Raw genomic sequence first — 21645 nt, forward strand, 5'->3', positions numbered from 1 at the left:
AATGGGTCAATGTCACAGGATTTGCAACTTTTCCAATTACTCCTGCAAATAACATCGCTATTGTAGAACCTAAGGTTGGCCTTTTGGGATGTCTTTTTGGGTTTTTGCATTTCTGATGACCAATGGGTCCACCTAGATCTGCCAACTGGTCTTGTGTCCCCACCCAGCAGAGGACTCACATCCCTGTGACTGCATCCCCAACCAATCAGCAGCACCCATTCTGTGGCTGACCAAACTGTCCTTGAAAATCCTGGGTCAGGCTTGGTGGTTCACACCTGTAATCCTAGCACTTTGGGAGGCTGAAGCGGGTGGGTCACTGGAGCCCAGGAGTTTGAGACCAGCCTGGGCAACATGGTGATACTCCATCTCTACAAAAATACTAAAAATTAGCTGGGTGTGGTGGCTGTAGTCCCAGCTACTTGGGAGGCTGAAGTGGGAGGGTCATCTGAGCCCAGGGAGGTTGAGGCTGCCGTGAGCCATGATCATGCCACTATACTTCAGCCACGGTGCTCTCACTCCAGAGTGAGGCCCTGTCTCAAAAAAAAAAAAAAAAAAAAAAAAAAAAAAAAAAAAAAAAAGAAGAAGAAGAAGAACCCTAGCCTCTGAATTTTCAGGGGAGGCTTATTTGAGTAATGGTAAAACTCCAGTCTCCCATTCAGCCAGCTCTGCATGAATTAAACTCTTTCTCTATTGCAATTCCCCTGTCTTAATAAATTGGCCCAGATAGGGCCGGTGAACCCATTGGGCAGTTACATTAATTTTTCTCCATTTGCCAGATCTCCTTGAGTGTGTGATGACAGTGACCCGGAATTAATTCTAGACTCATCTCATACCACGTTTTTGTAGGTGAGTACCCTTTAATCCTCACCCTGATTGTGAAAGAAAATCGTTAAGTGTCAAAAGTTTTCTAATTGTGTTTCTAATTGGTCTAATTTTCTGACTACCCCTTTGAAAGAAGACTCCAGTGATCAGATTTATAAAGAATGACTTCAAATTTCAGGTATTCCTGTTAGCTTGGATTTTCCCTTGCTAAGATTTTTAGAACAGGGCTATTTTTCTTTAATGTGACCAGACCTCCCTTTGGTGCTTATGAGTATTTTACTCCTGTCCTCCTGACAGCAACTCCTTGCCTATCCCTGCCCTTTTTTTTTTTTTTTGAGACGGAGTCTCGCTTTGTGACCAGGCTGGAGTGCTGTGGCACAATCTCGGCTCACTGCAACCTCCACCTCTTGGGTTCAAGTGATTCTCCTGCCTCAGCCTCCCGAGTAGCTGGGACTACAGGCACCTGCCATCATACCCAGCTAATTTTTTGTATTTTTAGTAGAGATGGGGTTTCACCATGTTGGCTAGGATGGTCTCGATCTCTTGACCTCATGATCCACCTGCATTGGCCTCCCAAAGTGCTGGGATTACAGGTGTGAGCCACCACACCCGGCCCCTGCTTTTGTTTTATCACTCTCGTTTTAGTGACAAGTATTCGTAGTGGTACTGACTCCTCATGTGTTCAAAAGAACATTCCCTTCTTACTTTTCTTTTTTCCTTTTCAAATGTATACATAACCTGTATGATTATTTGGTATTATGCTACCTATCTTTGGATAACATAATGTAATTTTTTTATGCTCACATGCAAATAAGCATTATCCAATAATAAAAAGTGGGAGATGTACTTGAATCAAAAGCTGTGATAATTATGCAATCTTTAAATTAATTAATGAGCCAAAGGCAGCTAAACATTAGCATTTAGAAAGATCTCTACTGCATTAGCTACTAATGAGTTCATCGAGATCCATCACGCAACCCATTTTGGAAGGCATAGGCTGTATTTAATAATATTCAATCAAATCTAATATTAAAATTATGAACACAAGGCATTGTTGAGTGTGAAATTACCATAGAATTTTAATTGTTAAACATATTTCTTTTGGTACTCCTAGATGAATCATAATTTGATGAGGAAGTGGGGAATCTGTATACAGTGGGCCATTTACTGAATAATAAGGAATTCTAGGGTGTCCTGATTCAGGCTGATCATTCACATACAAATTCAAAATTCATTTGTCTCAGCTGCTTTAGAGGTTCTGCTGCCCCCAGGGAGGAAAAGAAGTGTGCTCATTTTGACTTCTTTTCCCTCTGTTCTATGAGTTTGTTTTTTTTTTTTTTGAGACGGAGTCTCACTCTGTTGCCTGGGTTGGAGTGCAGTGGCACAATCTTGGTCCACTGCAACCTCTGCCTCCTGGGTTCAAGTGATTCTCATGCCTCAGCCTCCCAAGTAGCTGGGATTACAGGTGCTCGCCACCATGCCTGGCTAATTTTTGTATTTTTTAGTAGAGACGCGGTTTCACCATGTTGGCCAGACTGGTCTCGAATTCCTGACCTCAGGTGATCCACCCCACCTTAGCCTCCCAAAGTGCTGGGGTTACAGGCGTGAGTCATCATACCCAGCCTTGAGTGGATTTTCATTATTAATACATATGTTATTAATTAAGGTAACATCAGTTTCTGCAGTACATACAGTTTCTTTCTCATTCCCTAAACAGTTCAATCTGTTTCCAGTGAGGCAGTCTCCTCGCCTCTGAGAATTGATTCAGGACTTCAGCATTCTTTTCTTTCGTTTTGTAGCTCTACCATGTTCCATATATGGTTTCCAGTATTACCCTGGGCATTGACATCTGGAGAGGAGAGTGTGGAGAAAGCAATGCCATCTTTTTCACCATCTCAGCCAGGAAGTGACACATATCCTTTCTACTTACATTCTGTTAGTAGGCACATGTCACATGACCCCACCTAGATGTGAGGGGTCAGGCAAAAGCTATTCCCTGGTTGGACAGCTGCTCCATTAACAGCTCTACACTATGGTCAAGTCCAACAGAAGATAAAGGTAAAAAATTAAACAAGAAACAAACAATACACTATAAAAAAGGAGCCCTAATACTTGTTGGCTGCTTACTGTGTTTGCCACACACGCTTTTACATTTTTGTGTACCACTCCCTCAGAAACGATGTTCTTTCCAGAATCCCTAGCTTAACACAGTGATCAATTGAAGGAGCTTAGAAGACTTGATTGGAATCAGTATTCACTGGACAAACATAATGGGCTGTTGAGATGTAGCTCACAGGAGAAATGTTTTATAAAATGTTTTTTACAGTAGGCCCCTGTATTTATGGTAATATCTTATATAATCCCCTTACTTTAGATAACTTTTTTTGTAACCATAAACAATAGCCAGAAATAAGCAAGGAGAGAGAGTATGATTTGCAGGAAAGTTGAGAGTTGAGGCTGCACAAGGGCACATCCGTAGGTTATTTGTCCTCTGTAATTGCCAGTATCTTGGCAGATCCTTGATAAGCACATGGTATTCACTATTTGAAAGTCCCGATCTGAATTTGGACCACATGGAGGAAGCTCCAGGTCACTTGGGTCTCGCCATGTCCAACGTCTAAGTAACAAGCATGAGATAAGCGTGCAAGTCATATAAATGCAAGGTAACAAACAGGATAAAGGTGGAGGGCTCAGCATTAATTACTATTCCATGATTACAATAATTTTATTTTATAAGATAAAAGGGCATGTAGTTTATTATTCAAAGCATTAGCCCGTGTAAGGGAAGCAGTGAAAGCTCTATCTAAGGTACCAAGAAGACGATGTCTGACTGCCCTGTTTTGTGTATCTTCTAATCTCCCATCGCTCCATTCTATAGCCAGAGTGACCTGTGTGCATTACCTGTTGGCGTGGCTTCATTTTTATCTGGTTTTAAAAAATGTGTCCATGTTTCTCAGTTATCTTAGAGGCTGTTTTCAGTTGAGTAAGATTGAGGCTTTAGAAATGAAATGGAGTCAAGGTTGCCACATGACACTTAGGGCTGTACTTATAGGGGGTGGCATTTGATAGGGGCAGGATGGAGAACTCTCTGAAAATAGATAACAGCTACATGTATTGAATCCTTCCAATGTGCAGTTAGTACATGCCTCACATTGTATCTGCACTATTCCCTTTAATCCTCACAAGGAAGAAGAGACAGGTTCAGAGAGGTAACCTGCTCATGGTCACTCAGCTAGTAAGAAAAGGAGCCACAGTATAAACCGGCTCTGTCTGATTCCTAATCACAGGCTCCAAGCTGAGAGTGAAAAGGTCTTTCTAGAGAAAGGTGCTAGAGAAACCTGAGAGTAGATAACGATAGAAATATCAAACTATAACCGTGTTAAAGATTTCTGGATCATCCTGCGCCACGGCCTTGACTGTCATTAAACCAGCAGCCCCTTTACCAATGAGGACTCACTGCCATTCATATCCATCATGGTGACCTTTCCTGGTGGTACTTAGAGCTATTTGTAAAATAAACACAAGCTAAACAGTAATCAGTTTTCTGGTGGTTTAATGTGTAAATATTCTTTTCATTGTCAACTGATCCCTACATGCGACAGTATATGAGAGAGCAGTGAGCCAAGATTTCCCCAACCTTCACAATTACAATGTTAATGGCCAATTAAGAGTATATGCTCAAAGTTTTCTTTCGTAACCCCACTGGAAGAATAAAAGCATATATTCTAGGACGCTGGCATAAACCCATCCGTAATGCAGGGCGCCGGCCGTGGTGACTATCTTGCAAGTGATAAATGGCAGTAATGTTCAGGGAGCTACTCCAGCGTTGCTATTTATTTTGAAAGTGCACAGGGCAGTCAGGTTTCACAACTCATTAGAAGTATTGGGTTGTTACAGTAAATACCAATAAAAGGTACAACCACTCTAGGGAACTGGTGGGTTTTATAAAAAGGTCCTTTATGTTGTATACTATATGTCAGGTTGCCTCAAAGTGATAGTTTATGTATCAGTGAGAAAGGCAAATTATTTCTGTAGTAAAAGGGAGTTTAATTTATAATACCATTAGAAGGAAATGATAGAAATATCACACTATAACCATTTTAAAGATTTCTGTTTTTTTGTTTTTTTTGAGGCAGAGTTTCGCTCTTGTTGCCCAGGCTGGAATGCAATGGCGCGATCTCACTGTAACCTCCGCCTCCTGGTTTCAAGCAATTCTCCTGCCTCAGCCTCACAAGTAGCTGGGATTACAGGCGTGCGCCACCATGACTAGCTAATTTTGGTATTTTTAGTAGAGACGGGATTTCACCATGTTGGTCAGGCTGGTCTTGAACTCCTGACCTCAGGTGATCTGCCACAGCAGCCTGCCAAAAATTTGTTTGTTTGATATGTGTTCTTTTGCTTCTGAAAGTGTTGTCCAGTATTTGGCCTCTGCCAAACAGTTCTACCAATTTGGGGAACATTTACATTCTCCAATTCCTTTTCAAATGTTTTCAATCTCACCCCCAAATACTCTATTTGGTGAAATCCTTGCGAAAATTAAATTAATTAGGATTACTTTACTAGCGGTAGGTTAATTGTAAAATCAAATACACTCTCTCCATCCCCCCAAAACTTATAAAGGATATATAATAGGAGAGTGTTTGCTCTCCTCTAATGATGATTCAGGGACTTAGGCTTCCATTGTGCAGCCTCACCATCTATTCAGCTGCAGTGTCCAATACGGTGACTACATTTTTAAAAACTTATTCATTTATTCATTTGAGATGGAGTTTCGCTCTTGTCACCCAGGCTGGAGTGCAATGGTGTGATCTTGGCTCACTGCAACCTCTGCCTCCTGGGTTCAGGCGATTCTCATGCCTCAGCCTCCCGAGTAACTGGGATTTACAGGGATGCACCACCATGTCCGGCTAGTTTTGTATTTTTAGTAGAGACGGGATTTCACCATGTTGGCCGGGCTTGTCTCAAACTCCTGAGCTCAGGTGATCCACCTCCTCGGCCTCCCAAAGTGCTGGGATTATAGGCATGAGTCACTGCACCCGGCCAGTAACTACATTTTAATTTAAACTATATTAAGTTAAATAATATTAAAAACTCAATTCCTCAGTTGTGCTTTACATATTTCAAGTGTTCATATGTGGCTAATGGATACCATATGAGATAGGGCAAATGTAAAATATGTTCACGATCTCAGAAAGTCCATTGGACAGCCTTGTCTTCTTACTCCACCTAGCCAAAGGGGAAAGAGAGTGTGGAGGGGTCAGGCCTTTCACCAGAAAGCTGTGGCCTGGACATGGTATACATCACTTCTGCTCACATTTTGTTGGTGGAAATAATTCTTTTGAACTTCTATTCAAGGGGCCCTGGGTGGCAAAAATTCTATTCTGTTTACAATAGGGAATGAATTTTGTTTATAGGCATTTCTACTACATTAGATCAATTTAATAATCCAAATGTGGCCTAGAGAAGAAAAGCCTTTGGAAATAGACAGATTTAGATTCAGGTTCTGCTTCTGCACCTTCCAAACTGTTTGACCTTGGGTAATTCAGATATCCCGACCTAACCTCCTTGTTTTTATTTATTTTTATTTATTTAATTTTAATTAATTAATTATTTTATTAATTTATTTATTTTAGCGACAGGGTCTTGGTCTTGTGCTATTACCCAGGCTGGAGTGCAGTGGCATGATCATAGCTCAGTGTGGCCTTGAACTCTTGGGCTCAAGCAATCCTCCTACCTCAGTCTCCTGAGTAGCTAGGACTACAGGCATGTGGCACACTACCCAGCTAATTAAAAAAAGTTTCTTTGTAAAGGCAGGGTCTTGCTATGTTGCTCAAGCTGGTCTTGAACTCCTGGCCTCAAGTGATCCTCCTGCCTCAACCTCTCAAAGCACTGGGATTCAGATGTGAGCTACTGTGCCTGGCCAACTTCCTCATTTTTATAAGACAATAGTGGTGATATCTAATTCCTAGGACCTTTGTCATGTTGGAATGCATGTAAAAATGCAAATGTGCTTTAAAGTTCAAATACACACACACACACACACATATACAGTCATGTGCAGCATAATGATGTTTCAGTCAACAATGAAGCACATAGTGGTCCCAAAGATATAATAGAGCTTAAAAATTCCTGTCACCTACTGACATCATAGCTGTCCTAACATCACAGCATAATGCACTACTCACATATCTGTGATGATACTGGTATAAACAAACCAACTGATGGCCTGGCACAATGGCTCACACCTATAATCCCAGCACTTTGGGAGGCCAAGATGGGAGGATCACTCGAGCTCAGGAGTTTGAGACCAGCCTGGGCAACATAGTGAGACCTCATCTCTATTTACATAAGAATGTAAATATTTTTAAAAAAACCAACTGCACTGCCAGTCATATAAAAGTGTAGCACATACAATTATGTATAGTACATAACACTTGATACTAAACAATTGTGTTACTGGTTTATGTATTTATAATATCCTTTTTTTTTTTTTTAGATGGGGTCTCCCTCTGTGGCCCAGGCTGGAGTGCAGTGGCACAATCTCGATTCACTGCAAGCTCCACCTCCCGGGTTCACACCATTCTCCTGCCTCAGCCTCCCTAGTAGCTGGGACTACAGGCACCGGCCACCACACCTGGCTAATTTTTTGTATTTTTAGTAGAGACAGGATTTCGCCGTGTTAGCCAGGATGGTCTCGATCTTCTGACCTTGTGATCTACCCGCCTCGGCCTCCCTAAGTGCCGAGATTACAGGCGTGAGCCACTGCATCTGGCCTGTATTTATAATACGTTATGCTTCTGTTGTTTTAGCGTATACTCCTTCTACTTAAAAAAGCCTGTAAAACAGCTTCAGGCAGTTCCTTCAGGAAGCATTCCAGAAGAAGGCATCCTGCTCACGTTTTGTTGGTGGAAATAATTCTTTTGAACTTCTATTCAAGGGCCCCTGGGTGACAAAAATTCTATTCTGTGTATAACAGGAATTGAATTTTAGCAGGCAGCTAGGTATTTCTACCATATTAGATAAACGTAATAATTCAGATGTGGCCTAGAGAAGAGCCTTTGGAAATAGCAGACTTGGATTCAAGTTCTGCTTCTGCACCTTCCAAACTGTTTGATGTTGGGTAATTCAGATACCCTGATTCAACCTCCTTGTTTTTATTTATTTTATTTTAGCTCCATGGGTGCTATTGACCCTGAAGACCTTCCAATGGGACAAAATGTGGAGGTGGAAGACAGTGATATTGATGATTCTGACCCTACGTAGGCCTTAGTTAATGTGTGTGTTTGTGTCTTTGTTTTTAACAAAAACATTTCAAAAGTGAAAAGACAATTTTAAAGTTTTTAAATAAGAAAGCTTATAGAATAAGGATATAAAAATATTTTTGTGCAGCTATACAATGTGTGTGTTTCAAGCTAAGTGTCATTATAAGAGTCAAAAAGTTTAAAGAATAAAAAATGTATAAAGTAAAAAAGTTACAATATGCTATGGTTCATTTATTACTAAAGAAAGAAAATTTTTCTTTTTTTTTTGAAACAGAGTCTCGCTCCAGTTGCCCAGGCTGGAGTGCAGTGGTGTGATCTCGGCTCGCTGCAACCTCCGCCTCCCGGGTTCAAGCGTTTCTCCTGCCTCAGCCTCCCGAGTAGCTGGGATTACAGGCATACACCACCTCGCCTGGGTAATTTTGTATTTTCAGTAGAGATGGGGTTTCTCCATGTTGGTCAGGCTGGTCTCAAACTCCCGACCTCAGGTGATCCACCTGCCTCAGCCTCCCAAAGTGCTGGGATTACAGGTGTGAGCTACTGTGCCTGGCCAAAAACTATTTTTAAAATTAAATTTAGTGTAGCCTAAGTGTACAGTGTTTATAAAGTCTACAGTAGTGTGCAGTGATGTCCTAGGGCTTCCCATTTCTTCATCCCTCACTGACTCATACAGAGCAACTTCTAGTCCTGCAAACTCCACTTATGGTGAGTACCCAATACATGTGTGACATATTTTATCTTTTTTATTTTTGAAATGGAGTTTCACTCTTGTTGCCCAGGCTAGAGTACAGTGGCACGATCTTGGTTCACTGCAACCTCCACCTCCTGGGTTCAAGTGATTCTCCTGCCTCAGCTTCCCGATTAGTTGGGATTACAGGTGCCTGCCACCACACCTGGCTAATTTTTGTATTTTTAGTAGAGATGGGGTTTCATCATATTGACCAGGCTAGTCTTGAATTCCTGACCTCAAGTGATCCACCTGCCTTGGCCTCCCAAAGTGCTGGGATTACAGGAATGAGCCACCATGCCCGGCCCACATTTTATCTTTTATATTGTATTTTTACTGTGCCTTTTCCATGTTTAGATATGTTTAGATGCAACTTAGCACTGTGTTACAACTGCCTATAGTATTTAGTATGGTAACATGTCGTACAGGTCTGTAACGTAGGAGCAGTAGGCTGTTCCGTACAGCTTAGTTGTGTAGTGGGCTATATCATCTAGGTTTATGTGAGTACATTATGATGTTCACATAGTGATGAAATTGACTAACAGTGCATTTCTTAGAACACCATTGTTAAGTAACACATAACTCTCTGTGTGTGTTTATGTATATACACTTATGTGATAAACTGCATCATTGACCTCAACTCTTTATCCCTCCCTGCAGTCTTGCCTTTTTCTACACCGCTTTTTGGTATAGTTTCCTGCCTCTTGAATCTAGGCTAACCTTGTGACTTGTTTTAGCCAACAGGATGAAGGAAATGTTATTGTGCCAGTTCTGAGCCTAGGCCTTAGGAAAGTTTGTGGGTTTCTGCCATCACAATGAAAAAAACCCGCTTGGGCTAGCCTGCTGGTCTCAGAAGGAGGCTGATGGACCAGAGCTGTCCCAGTTGGCCCCTCTTAGTTCAGCCAATCCTCAGCGGATGCATAAGCTAAACAAATGCCTGTTATTGTATGGCGATGAGTATCGTAGTTGCTTGTTGTGCATCACAGTGATATTAAATCACTGCAACTACAACTTGAAAAAGTTTTAACATTTTAATTAATATAATTTACCTAAAATATAATAGTAAAAGCCAGTAAAGAAAACGTTTGGCTGGCTTTAAAATACACACACACTATATATGTATGTATACACACACATGCACAAACACACAAACACACACATATATGTATATAATTTTTATTTACATTTCCTGGTACCTTTAGTACTGTGACTTGAAAAGGAGAGCTCTTGATGTAGTCAGTAGCAACAACAAATGAGATGAGATAAAATGATAAAGGAATAATTATGTGATCAATGCTTTTAAGTAAGAGTAGACAAACTTTGTGTAAAGGGCAAGATAGTAAGTATTTTTGACTTTGCACCTACTCAGCTTTGCTTTTGTAGTGTGAAAGCGGCCACAGACAGGATGTAAACAAGTGAGTGTAACTGTGTTCCAATAAAACTTTATTTATAAAAACAGGCAGCAAACCAAATCCACAAGCCATAGTTTGTAGACCCCTTTTCTTAGGTATACTAATTATTGGTATGGAGATAAATAAACTTAGATCCATGCCTCATTCCATATACTGTAAACAAAGAGGATGTGATGTTATAAAAAGGATACAAAGTTGTAAGACATGAAAAAGAATTGTTACACAGATTGTGAAGGGCAACAGGGCTAGAGCCTTTGTTGAATTGAATGAGACCCTCTAGTCTTTTGCCTAATACTTAGCACAGGGCATGCCTTAGGACTGTGAATTTTTGTTAGAGCAATAGAAAACTATTATAAACAAGGCTGATGGGTTTAATTATATTAAAAAGGCCTCAAATTTCTGCTCTATAAAAATCAATTAAACTAAGATAGAAGGGAAAATAATATAAAAGAGTAGACCTACTCTGTAAGTATATCTCACTACTACTTCGCCAGCCTGGGGTACTTTTAAGTTCATATCACACTGTCAAGAAATTCTTTATTTTATCTTTTGAAGTCTCTTCATCCATGGGTTTATTTAGTCCAGATATCATTCTTTGATATGCTGGGTTGTTGGAGAAAAACTGGAAGAATCTAACAAGTATCCAGTAAGTCCTGATGTTGCTATCACAAGGGGTCACGTGAGGTCCTGGGGATTCTGCTGTTTGGCTGCTCTTCTTGGCAAATGGTATCCAGCCCACCCAGTGTCTAATGTGTCAAGATATTCCATTGTTGATGGCACCATAGCTTAGACAAGCTCCCTTTGTACTGGTCACAACCACCCTTGCCACAGAGCTGCTGCCAACACTGTTGTGGGAAAGGGAAACATCAGAGGGCTTCTGGGAGTAATGCCCTCCCCAGTCTGCCTCTCGGGGCCATGTTATTTCCATTATCTCCTCATCATTCCTAAAGTCTGTCTGAGGACTTCCCACCTCCACTCCCTCCCATAATTCTTCTGTTCCTATAGTCTCCTGTTTGCTTCACAAGGCTACTTATGTATATTTTTTAGCAGTCTCATATATGTGGTTAAGGCATTACTATTAATAACATGTAAAATGAATAAAAATATATACAGATAATATTTAGTGTCTACTGAACAAATGATTAAAGAATATGAACAAATATTTACAAATGAAAAAATGCACATCTTTCTTGTCCCCTGCAGGATAAAATACAATTTCTGGCCCTTCCTCTCTAGTTCAGCTTTCTAAGTAACCTCTCTGCTTTAAGGAGCTTAGGAGAAAGAGATGAGTTCATATTCCTGCCAAAAGAGGAAATTTGAAAACAACAAAAGCCATAGGCTTCCAGCCAGAGGTAAGCTAGTAGCTAAAAATCTTTGACTAAAATATTCATTTTGTAGAAAGAAATTTAAGTACCAGTGCTAATAAAGGCCCAGAGAAATAAACTTTGGAGGTGGGACTTACGAAATGGACCATAAACAGATTGGGAAATATAACTTCGAAAATCTATACAAAATGGTAGTTGTGCTCAGTGGTTTTAAGAAACAGCCACTTTCGGCCGGGCGCGGTGGCTCACGCCTGTAATCCCAGCACTTTGGGAGGCCGAGGCGGGCGGATCACAAGGTCAAGAGATCGAGACCATGGTGAAACCCCGTCTCTACTAAAAATAGAAAAAATTAGCCAGGCGCGGTGGTGGGCGCCTGTAGCCCCAGCTACTCGGGAGGCTGAGGCAGGAGAATGGCGTGAACCCGGGAGGCGGAGCTTGCAGTGAGCCGAGATTGTGCCACTGCACTCCAGCCTGGGCGGCAGAGCGAGACTTCGTCTCAAAAAAAAAAAAAAAAAAAAAAAGAAACAGCCACTTTCTCCCGTTATGGCACTAGTTATAAATTTTCTTTGTATTAAAAAAGAAAATACAAATAAGTGGGGAGGTTAAGGGTCTGGGCTCTGAAGTCAGACAAGCTGTGTTAAATCCCTGCCCTGCCACATAACAATGTGACCTTGGGTAAGTATTTTTAACCTCTCTAAACCTTACGTTCCTCATTTGAAGAGAGGGAAAATAATCGTAGCTCTCTCAGGGGGTTTCTGTGACCATTGAATGAGGTCATGCTTGTAAAGTGCTTAACATTCATAGCAAACAATTAATATCACTTATTACTTTTGTTACCCATAATCCTGCTACTCAGATATCACTGCTGTTAATGTTTTGATGTACAGGAGGGGTCCTCATTAATTGAATATTTATTACCTAAGTCACAGCAGTTACAAACTTGTTAGAATATAGCAGCATGAAAGTATTAGCTCATTAACTGACTAATTATAAAATATCTGCTCTTAGACATACCTTCCTGCTTAATCCTTGTGTCCAGCCCACCCAGTGTATCAACATCTGATGTTTCAATGCAAACACAAGGCAAATTGAAATATGAAACTGCAAATCTTACACAAAATGCAGGATTTCATGTAAGCAATGCTGGGAGTCTTATCATTGAGAAATGAGAATCTGGCAGAGTTAGACCAGTTAACAAGTGAAGAACAGAAAATCAGCTGTGATAGTGGCATGAGAGGCCCCTTGAAAGAGAATGATTTGAATATTAAAGGATAAAGAGAGGCTCTTGGGAAAATGATGAAACTCTCAAATATTTCTGCAAAAGAGACTCTTTACCCTGGCTTTTTGGACAGGAGCTAATTTTGCCAGATGCTTTTCTTAGACAGACTCCACTTCTTTCCTGTAGTTGCATCTTGCTAGGCCCATGACCATCAAGGTGTAACCGGCTGGGCCTGATGGCTCATGCCTGTAATCTCAGCACTTTGGGAGGCTGAAGTGGGCACATCACTTGAGCTTAGGAGTCAGAACAGCCTGGGCAACATGGTGAAACCGCATCTCTACAAGAAATACACAGATTAGCCAGGTGCGGTGGCATGTGCTTGTAGTTCCAGCTACCTGGGAGGCTGAGGTGGGAGAATTACTTGAGCCTTTGAGGCTGAGGCTTGGGGAGCCATGTTCGTGCCAATGTACTACAGCCTGGGTGAGAAAGTGAGACCCTGTTTAAAAAAAAAAGTGTAACCTTTAGAGTGGATTCTCCAACATAAACAAATCTTGTAAATATTACTTTTGAAGAAATTGTGGTCTACACTGATGCCCTTTTGTCTTTCCTGACAGGGGTCTTATATAACAAAGAGGATTGTTGAGTCTGCAGAAACATAACCTACTTACAGAAAGATCAGATCTCTTGGCCTTTCTGCAGCTGCTACAGGGTTTTTGGTAGCAGGCCTCTCATTTCTGGTAGTAGATCCTATTGAGAAGCTGATGAAGGTTAATTATCCCCCTTCCAGAAAAATGAACATTTGTACCCAGCATGAAAATTTTCTTTTTTTTTTTTTTTTTTGAGACGGAGTCTCGCGCTGTGTCACCCAGGCTGGAGTGCAGTGGCGCGATCTCGGCTCACTGCAAGCTCCGCCTCCCAGGTTCAGGCCATTCTCCTGCCTCAGCCTCCGAGTAGCTGGGACTACAGGCGCCCGCCACCACGCCCGGCTAGTTTTTTGTATTTTTAGTAGAGACGGGGTTTCACCATGTTAGCCAGGATGGTCTCGATCTCCTGACCTCGTGATCCGCCCGCCTCGGCCTCCCAAAGTGCTGGGATTACAGGCTTGAGCCACCGCGCCCGGCCATGAAAATTTTCATACAGCTTGAAGGGAATTCCAGTGAAATCCATTTACAGAGCACAGGTTAATAATCCATGTTTTAATTATTACATTTTAATACCTGAAAATATTTGTGTATGGCAGACACATCTGACAGCAATAACTGAAGTCTACCCTGAGAATGACCCTGTATCGCAGATGCACCTGACAGCAATAACTTAAACAGCTGAGAATCACCCTGTGGTCAAAGAAGAATGTAGGTTTGGAGTTCTGAGCTAAGGAATCTGGGAGTGGCCAACCCAGAGATTCACTCCTTATCTGTAAGGAATAGCTGAACCCCTGGTCCATCCCATGGAATACAGGCCATACAGGGTGTTGAGGCCCTTTGTTTTGGGTTAAATGAGAGTTGCCAGGTGGAGTTTGCTGAGGGAGGGTGCTAAGTGAAAATGCTATATAAACTGCATTCCTTTTTTAAGCAGTTGTAGTTCTCCTGTCCCGCCTACTGGCACTGAACTGCCCTGTGTGTAAACCCTATGTCTTGTTTGCTGGCTCCAGGTCTTTTCTTTGGCCTCTTGAACATGGTACCATCCTTATTGAAATTGGTAGGGGACCAGCATGACAATTATGCATTTATAACCTTAGAATTCAGTGAGCTTTGATGCAATAAATACATATTGAACACTTGCCCTTTGCTTATATCTGTAGGGGATAAAGAAGAAATACTGGACATAGCTCCTGGGTTTCAGCTAAACTAAGGGAACAGCCAGAGGATGCAGATAGGACATAGTGAAATAGAAAGCCACCATCAGTCCATGTAGCCAGAGAGTTACCCAAAAATGTCATCTGCAAGAGGTATTAGGAAGAGCCTATAACATAGGGAGGTGAGGGAGAGGCCCCAAGAAAAGTTTCTGTGTTCCTCAAGGTCAGGATATGGGAAAAGTATGCAGATAAGAAACATAGACTCAAAGAAGAAAGGAGCTTGAGTGAAAGCCCTCTTACCTGTTCTCATCTGGGGCCATATTGATGTCGGTTTATTAATTGAACTCACCAGGCAGTCTGTTCATCCATCAGCTCATTCTAGGCACCTGTATGGTGATTACCCTGTCATGAGCACTTAGCAAGGTAGATGCTTGTTAAGTGCACGTAAGTAAGTTCTTATTTACTTAAGAACTGAGAATGAGTGATCTACACAATGAAAAACGTGAAGTTATTTATTAAGCAACACACCTATATCCATATTCATTTGTACCATATGTACAGGATTTAAAAAGCACTTACAGGTATGGCTCCTGGTTAGTGCTGCTGTTTTCATGAATTTCTCCTCACTAGAATATTGTGGGAGCCATCAGCCAGGTGGAACTTTCTGCACAAGTTCTTGAAGGTGAGACTCTCCTTACTACAAATTCAGTATGCAAAACACCTACTGTAAAAGAAGTTATCTTCTGTCCTGGGGCTGGCGGGGTCTGATAGGCTATTGTTGGTTTTAGCAGGAAATGGATTGACACCTAGAAGAATCTTCCATGTGACTTCCTTTCTTTTACTATCTACTACTTAGTTCGATTCCTATAGTCCTAGAAATAAGAGGGTTTAAAACTATTATTTACTCTATCAAAGTAATTATTTTGTTAGACATATTTCTTATGTTTGGGGTGGGATGTTGGAGATTGTGATGGGTTTTTCTGCCTTCTTTTCACTGTAGTAGCAAGAATTAAAAGGATTCAGCTTGCTGCCTTGCCAAAATTTTGCAGTTTAGCTATTTAATCTTCAGTACAAATGAATCCCACCTGCAGATTCACACAGACACACCTGGGTTGGCTGAAATAAAAAAGACTGAGAGGAACTGAGAGACAAGACAAACATACAATTAGAAGCCAATACAGATTAGTGCATGACCAAGTGCTCAGCTGTATCGTAAATTAATATGAACAGAGTCATGCTGTAGAGAGACGTGGGTGCTGTTAGAGGTCTGGGTGGCAGTCACCTGAGTTTGAAGCATACATTGGATGGACTGTGGGAAAGAGAATACGAGAAGCCAGAGGGTGAACATCATTCAAAGTAGCAGAATCATGTGTTTCCTACAAAGGCAGCATGACGCAGAGCAAAGCACATGGGGATTATAATGCATTCATTTTACAAATATTTATTGGGAGCTTACTATGTACTGGGCCCTGTTCTAGGATCTAGACACAGATGAGTGAATCAAACAAAGTCCCTGCTCACATGCTAGGATAAGAAGACTTGTGTTTGAGCCTGGCTCTACTAATTATTATCTTGTTCATACTACTTTACCTCTTTAAGCCTCAGATTCTTGTCTATATGGTTGAATTATTCTAATTCCCTCCCAGTTCTGTTAAGGGTAGGCTATCCCAGATAATGTAATCAAACCATTTAATAAGCTATAACATTCAATGCCAATTTTAGCTCCTATTCCAATTGGTGAATGACAGGATGTATGGTTTTTATCTTTTTTGGGTGGTCCTGACTTAAAATATGAAATTTTGGAAGAAGAGAAAAGTTGTTAAATGGCTAGTAAAATATAATAAGGTGCAGGTGCTGAGCTAACTGGCCTCTCCTCTGCCTGAAAGCTATGTCCAGGAATACAGCCTTGGCCTAGGGAAGAATTAGAGGAGAGTGAGCAAAATGAAAGTAGACCAGTGGCTCAACATACGACAGCTGAATTTGATGAATGAAACACCAAAGAAGAAATAGCTGTACTAGTTTATGAGGGAAATATGCCAAGTTAGGGCAAAGATATCACTCAAGTGCAAATGTAAGCACCTGATGTGCTATATGCTCTTGGATGATGTTGAAGACAATGTATTTTTAGAAAGTTCATCATGAATGGAGCAGTGTTTCCTGAAGTCCACAGCGTTTAAGATCAACCACAAATACTGTATTTCTTCATAAGAACTTACTTAGACTTGAAAGCTATGGATTGCTTTCCTTTATGTCTTTAAAATGTTTCTATATGGTTTGTTGGTTGTAGTGACCTAAATGCCTTCATCAAGCCATAATTAAGTCCTTGGGACTCAGCCATGTGCCTCTGTGGGAGGTAATTATGAAAGCTGGATTAATTTGCCATTGAATTATTTATGTAAGCATAAATATTGCAGAGGCAATTAAACCTCAGGTATTTCTTTAGGTGCGGATAAATCAATTTGCATTGTGTGCCGCTAGTTTATTTCAGGAGAAATGTTTGACAGGAAATGGAAATCTTCATCAAAAGACAAAAATACCCCAAGAACCCATCTCTCCATTAGTTTTCTTTGCTCTCCAAACATACCCTGTAAAGTAATTTTGTGTGTTATTGTAATCCTTTCCAACTGCCAGAGATAATAAGTCAAAAGACATTGAGAGTTCTCTCTTGTCAATACCAGGAAGTCAATCTTCTGTCTATTCTAGTATAATTTAGCGCAGTGAGAATCAACTGATTTCACAGATATTAACTTTATCGAATATACAAACGAAAGTGTTATAGGAAAAATAATTTCTCAGTGAGTAGCAGAGATAACTTAGCAATCAGGAAATGCAATCTCCTTTTGGTCTCAAAACTTACTCAAAGGCTGGAGCTCGCCTGGAATCCACCCCCCTTATCCCCCCACAAAGCAGTGATTTACAGAAATGAAACCTGTGGGATACATATTATGCAAACGCTCTGGGGAAGCACATCCAAACCAAAATTGATGGAGCTGCCGTGAAAATAAAGTTATTAAATTTGTGGTGAAGGGGAAAATGCAGAAGGTAACACTTTTAACAGCATCTCCTATATAAAACCAATCAGCTATTTCTAAAGAAGTTGTTACTGGAAGCCATTGCATCCTCTGCCCTTCTAACCCCATTGTGTTCTTCCAGTCTCTATCTTAATTTTCTCTCATCAGACTAGTCAAGATTTCAGATCCTTTACATTTACCCTGGCTCTAGATTCAGAGCTGCGTTTTGTATTTTGTCTTTTTTTGGAAAAACTTAATTTTAAAAATAATTTTTAATTGAGCAGTACAATTGCATGTATTTATGGTGTACACCATGATGTCTCGATATATCTATCTACTATGGAATAGCTCACTCAAGCTAATCAACATATGCATTACCTCATAGCCTTATCATTTTTTTGTGTGTGTGGTGAGAACACTTAAAATCTACTCTCTCTGTGATTTTGAGTATATGATACATTGTTATTAACCATAGTCACCATGTTGTACCATAAATCTCTTGAATTTGTCCCTCCAGTCTAACTAAAATTTTGTATGATTTGAACAACAACCCGCCAATCCCCACCCCTATTCTGCAGCTCCTGGTAGCCACCATTCTACTCTCTGCTTCTATGAACTGTCCTTTTGTAGATTCTGCATATAAGTGCGATGACGCAGTATTTGTCTTTCTGTGCCTGGCTTATTTCCCTTAACATAATGTCCTCAAGAAACCTTGAGGTTTCTATGTTGTTTCAAATGACAGGATTTTCTTCTTTTTTAAAGGCTGGGTAGTATTCCACTGTGTACATACATACCACATTTTCTTTATTCATTCATCCATTGATGAATATTTAGGTTGATTCCTAAGTCCTTGTATATATATAATATACACACGTGTGTGTGTGTGTATATATATGTGTGTGTATATATATATAATATATATGTGTGTGTATATATATATATATATAAAACATATATGTGTGTGTGTATTATATATATATATTATATATATACACACACACATATATGTTATATATATATATATATAAAATAAGGCCACCAATACCAGATCACAGACCTCATTCAAAGCCACCCTGGTTTTACTGAATTCAGGAGCTATTTCTGAGAGCAGCTGAACATCTGGCAAATCTAAATTATCTTTATCTGGGTCTTTTCTATGGTGGACGCACTGCAGTATCCTAAGTAAAGAAGTGGAAAGATTAACAGACTGTAATTGAGATTAACCACATTCATCTATCAAAGCACATTAAAATGGAAGCTACAGGAAGGTAGGGGCTTCTCTTCTACTGATTCAATGATGAAAATAATTTTGATTCAAATTACTATTCTGCACAATGTAAGTGAACAATAAATGATGAAGGAGTTAAAAATATACCATTTTGGCACATCGATTACTTTGAATTAAAGGCACTTGAAAAACAGCAGGTGCAAGAAGACCATTCTGACCTCTTTTTTGTTTCTTAAAAGCAGGAGATGAAATTCTGTTGTGAAAGATGTCCTCCCTATTAAATAACATTCTAATCTTCAATGATGGAAAAGTTGAGGCTGAAGGACATCTATACAACACAGACTTTGTTACACTAACTCTTATCTTCTTGACCACTTCTCTGCCCAATTAACTATTCTAGCTCAAGCTCCTTTGCCTTATCATATATTCAGAATTTACTACTCTTTGTCCCATTCTGTATATAAATGTTTGACTCAAACTGGTTCTTTGGGTCTTCATTTCCTTATGAGTGCTCCTGTGCAGTGTGAAACCTGTTTTATAAAAAAGTTGTTGGCCAGGTGCGGTGGCTCACGCCTGCAATCCCAGCACTTTGGTAGGCTAAGGTAGGCAGATCACCTGAGGTCAGGAGTTCAAGACCCACCCTGGCCAGCATAGTGAAACTCTGTCTCTACTAAAACTTAGCCAGGCATGGTGGCATGTGCCTGTAGTCCCACCTATTTGGGAGGCTGAAGCAGGAGAATTGCTTGAACCTGGGAGGCAGAAGTTGCAGTGAGCCGAGATTGTGCCATTGCACTCCAACCTGGGTGACAGAGCGAGGCTCCATCTCAAAATAAATAAATAAATAAATAAATAAATAAATATTAAAATGAGAAATTAAAATAAATAAATAAATAAATAAATAAATAAATAAATAAGCTGGGTGTTCTTCTGTTGACCTGTCTTATGACAATTTAAACTCAGGCCTAACTAGGACCCTGAAAGAATGGAGGTGGGATTTTGCCTCTTCTGCAATGACAAATTCAGAGGTGCTGGGCTGCATTGTTGGTGGGGGGTGTACAAGGAAAAGACTAGCATGTGGTAGAAGTAAGCTCAAAGAGTCGGCCATTTTAAAGACTCTGTGGGAAGCCAGAATACAAGGTTTGATTCCACTCTAGTCCATCCTCTGCAACATAGAGAGTGGCTGTGTTGAAACACAAGTTTGTTTGTATCATTTCTTGGCTTAAAACACACCTTTAGCTTCTCATTGCCCTTGGAATAAGCAATCACATCCTTAATATGAACCTGCAAGGTCCTGCATGACCTGGTCCCTGTCTGTCTGTTCAGATTGATTTAGTGACGTGTGCTACAGCCATGCAGCATTTCCTTGAAAGCACCATGCTTTCTCCTGTTCCTGGCATTGCACATGCTAATTTATGTGCCTGGATGCAGTGCTCCCAAGTCCCCCCAGTCCCATCAACTCCTACCTATTCTTCAGCACACACTTTATTTCTTAGGGAAAATTTCTCAGATGTTCATGATGTGAGGAGACAGTTCTGTGGATTTCTCTCGTTTCTCATTCATCTGAGCCTCCTGAGCGAAGGACATGCTTGAATAGCAAATATTCTTGGAGGCTAGAGATGGTGTTTTCCTAGAGACATTTAGAATATACCTTCCTGGAGCCATTTGCTCACATTCCAGAGTAGTGATGATGTTTCCTCCTCTTCCCCAGAGATTTGCTTACATTACTCTCTCTTTCTCTCCAGAGAGGTGTATGAGCAGATGAACAGCCTTATAAGAGTCAGTCTTCTAAAATTGAGGGTTCCTCTCCTGTGGTGCACCTTACTGCATGAGCAGGTAACGTTGGTCCCTCATCCACAGCCCTGTGGAGATGGGGGGTGGAGGAGCTATACAAGAGACTGTCCTGGCTGCTGTTTTGGTATAACAAACTATCCATGTTTCTGACCCAGGAGTCTTGTATCTTCTGTCATTGTATGTATGTAAAATTGGCAGGCTATTTTGTTAACTTGCGAGCTGGATAAAATTTCAGGTCCTTTACAGTTTCTGATTTAACATATAACTGATCACATCTCCTTTATCATAGAGCGCCAAGGCCACCCATTTATGGCATATATCACAATTTTACATGTTTTCTTTGATTATTTGATTAATGTTTATCTCTTCCAGTAGAAGGGTGGCATGTTGCCATGTTTTCTCTCTGTTGTTTCCCTTTACCCTAAAATAGTGCCCAGCATTCAGTGGTCACTGAAGTATTTATTTGTTGAAAGTGGAGGAAGAGGTTAATTCTAATATAGAAGGCGAGGAAAGGCTTCATAGCTTCATAGAGAAGACATTTGATGTGGGCCTTGCAGTGTAAAATAGACAGTAGGAAACAGGGCATGTGCATTTCTGGTGGTGAAAATAGAGCAAAGTCAGGGGATGGAGTGGTGTGGGTCTGTACCACCAGTTCCTTGTGGCTTGGATGTGAACAGTGTGTGGTGGACCATAATGAAAAAATGAGTCATTTTTTTTGATAACTATGAACCCCATTTCTGAGTATAATAAAGGATAGAAAACTCTGAAGTTTACTGGAAATGAGAGATTGACATGTCTATGGAGATTTAATTTTAGTAAGCCCAAATAGAATCAAGAAGGGAAGGACTTACATGATTTTAGGGGTTAAGTTCTTTTTTTTTTTTTTTTTTTTTTTTTTTGACACTGCTAGTGAGGAAATAGATGTATGTCTTAAATCATTTGTTTCTTTTTCTTTGGGGTTGATGGAATAAGGAGAAAAATGTTCACGGAAGTACTCTTTCTTCTTTTGAGTTTCTAAACTGAACTTAGTATTGGTTGATCTCAAGGCATTTTAGA

This window comes from Papio anubis, chromosome 2 (assembly GCF_008728515.1).
Source record: "Papio anubis isolate 15944 chromosome 2, Panubis1.0, whole genome shotgun sequence".
Lineage (NCBI taxonomy): Eukaryota > Metazoa > Chordata > Mammalia > Primates > Cercopithecidae > Papio > Papio anubis.